A 3,024-nucleotide genomic window follows, 5' to 3' on the forward strand; every position below is an offset into this window, starting at 1 on the left:
GACATGTATGCTAAATGTGGTGCACTTCAGAGAGCACAAAAAGTGCTTGAGGAGCTTCCTGTCTAGAGTGTGGACTCTTGGAAAGCACTACTTGCAAGATTTTCCCCACAGGGACAGAGCCAAAAAGATCTAGTGTGTTTTCAACAGATGCAAAGCGAGGACCTCTCTCCAGATGCAATCACCTATGCATGCATCTTGAAGGTATATAAATCTATGCAAGGTGCTAATATGGGCACAAAAATTCACAATTATATTGTTAGTCAGAAGCTCTTGAAAAAGATGTCATGCTTGGCACTGCCTTGATCGATTTGTATGCCAAATGTGGTGTGCTTCAGAAAGCACAAAAAGTGCTTGAGAAGCTTCTTGTTTGGAATATCATCTATTGGAATGGAGACGGCCTGCAGTAGAAATTTGCAACAATCAGGCAAGTGCATTTTGAGAGAGAGCGTATATACTCTTTGAGTGATGGTGTATTAGGTGGCGGTAATCTTGCCTAGGAAACTGACTCAGTCTGCTGGTTGCAGGTTTGGACATGGATGCCATAGATATCACAGAAACGATGACGCAAGACACATACTACTGGCAAGATGGTGTAACAGCGTAAGGAAGGTTTAGGAGCCGATCCATCCAAGATTGTGCTTTGATGCAAATGACCAATAACAAAGGTACATTTATATTCCTTATTTCAATTTCATTTAAGTTATATCAAAAGAATCATGTGCACATTAAAGCAATGAATTTACATTAGTTTTATTGAAAACACTATAGATGAAGGTGACAAGGTTTGAAGAACTTATGCGATGTCTGATATTCTCAAAAGCTTCTTGCAGTTTTGCAGTCCATGATTACTTAATGTTATTTTTTTGTTAAGTCATGTAATAGACTTGCTATTAGCGAAATTTCATTTATATGAAGCATCTATAGTACGCACACATACCTATAAAGCTTCATACCTCCTATAGATTCCTTGGATTAGGCCATCCTCTTATTTTCTCTAACGTTGTTGGATTCATACAGGTGCCATCATTATAGATAATGTGACCTAAATATTGAATCTCTTGTAGGAAAATTTCACTTTTCTTTTGATTAATGAAAACCTTATTCTCTCTCACAACTTGAAAGATTACCTGGAGGTGTCGCTTATACGCTTTAAGAGAATTTGGATGGCCTGAAGATTTTTGTCCATCATAAGTTTGAATGTGTTTGGAGCATTTGTTAGGCCAAAACTTGTAAATTATCAAATTGATCTTCTACCCGCGGCACGAGAAAGCAATTTTTGATAGTGATCTTATTCAGTGCTCTATAGTCGACACACACTAAAAGCCAAAGAGACACATGGGGATTACACCACGGCATGGCAACTTAGGATAATACATGTTATCGGTAATGAGTTCTTCTTGGTGCAAATGCGGTATTTTTATCATAAGAGAGCCCCTCAAACACTTGAGGAGAAGCATAAGCCCCCCTTCAACACTAGAGGGGATAAAAGTGGCGGGGGAAGGGCACATTCCCTACGGTATTATTATAATTGTGGAGAACGGTGCCAACTCCACACCATACATATGTATGTTTTTCTTTCTTTTTATGGACACGTACAAGAATGATCCCAATGCAAGAAATGCATTTTCTTTCATCTTTCAAATTTACTATTTGCAAATTTTCTCCTCCACGCATCTGTTAATGCCAAATTTAATTTGTCTTGCAAAGTCATGGAGCTTTTGTTAAAAGCTTTGAGGAGATGCTACGAAACCTCCAAAATAAGAGACGATATAAGGTGAAAGGTACAACCGTGCTCGTTTTCTATAATTCACACCATTTCCACAGTGAATCAATCAAGGCAAACTAGTTATAACAAGCCTACAAAAGAAACGCTAGCCGAACGCAAACTCACACACTTTCAAGGGCTAATTACAACGTCCACAACCACAACCAGAGGTATTCTGCATCATTGACATCAAGAGCCTCGTAACTCGGCAAGATGAAGAAATTCTACACAACAGAAGAAGAAGAGTAAGCGTACCACAGTAGCTGCAAGGTGGCGAGGCAACAGAAGAAAGCTGAATGTAGCTCCTACACTGCTCTTGCTCCAGAGCTTGATTTCCCCATGAACTGCTCTTCCTCCAGAGCATGCTTTCCCCATGACCTTTAATGGCGGCAATGAGCAGTACTACCTATCTGCCAGTGCTGCTTGTTCTCAGGTACCAAGTGCTTCTCCTTCCATGCAAATGCAACTTGTTGACATGAAAGGCCCCCAACAACACGTCGTCGTCCGCTGCTTGCAAAGAAACTTGGCTTTCAATTACAGGCTAGCATGAGAAGGCGCTTCTCCTTGAAAAAACCTTACAATATACCCCAAGCAAAGCCATCTCTGAAGTGGGTATCATGCACGTCCCTGTGCCACCTTTTGATTAGGAGTCCCTTCTCCAAGCGTCATGATGATGAAGGACCTGAAGTTGTGATCAACTTGGATTGGTTTAAATAACCATAAAGGATGTTAATTTTCAAAAACCCTAAAATTTTGTAGAAATTTTGTAATGAATTAATGATTAATTAATGATGTGAATCATGATTTGTGCCTTAACACTTGTGACTGCTCTTCTGGTTTTTTAATGTATTTTCTACGCCTGCATGCGGCCGTTTCCAAGTGAAGTTTTAATTGTTGAGTATTTTTTAATTTGCATCTCTGCCTCGTGCCCTTAATTAAAATTGATCCCTGCATCTTTTGTTTGAGTTTAGTTATGTTAAAACCCAAACGGATTAACTGAGCAAATCTCCATTAGTTGGCAGTAACATTTTCTCTTCTAGAACATAATGAGGTGTTAATGCCATATTCTCAGCTAGATCTAAACGCTAGTTACCAAGGGACTTGTTTTGCACTTCAAATATTACCACGAGATTGGTCAATTGCGTTTAGTACTGTTGTGTATATTTCGATAGATATTCTCGTCTCTATGACCACTTTTATTACTGATCCTGCTTTGGTGCTAAAACATTCAAAGTTGGCAATTTCTCTTTGATTTTCCT

The 3,024-nt window shown here is 39.2% G+C and overlaps 1 pseudogene; it reads left to right on the plus strand.

Annotated features, from left to right (window-relative positions):
• The first annotated feature begins 1,978 nt into the window (after positions 1 to 1,978).
• Positions 1,979 to 2,482, plus strand: LOC147441976 (uncharacterized; annotated as a pseudogene).
• The last annotated feature ends 542 nt before the right edge of the window (positions 2,483 to 3,024 follow it).

The sequence above is a fragment of the Adiantum capillus-veneris genome, chromosome 14 (genome assembly GCF_014529385.1).
Source record: "Adiantum capillus-veneris isolate H3 chromosome 14, ASM1452938v2, whole genome shotgun sequence".
NCBI classification, from domain to species: Eukaryota; Viridiplantae; Streptophyta; class Polypodiopsida; order Polypodiales; family Pteridaceae; genus Adiantum; species Adiantum capillus-veneris.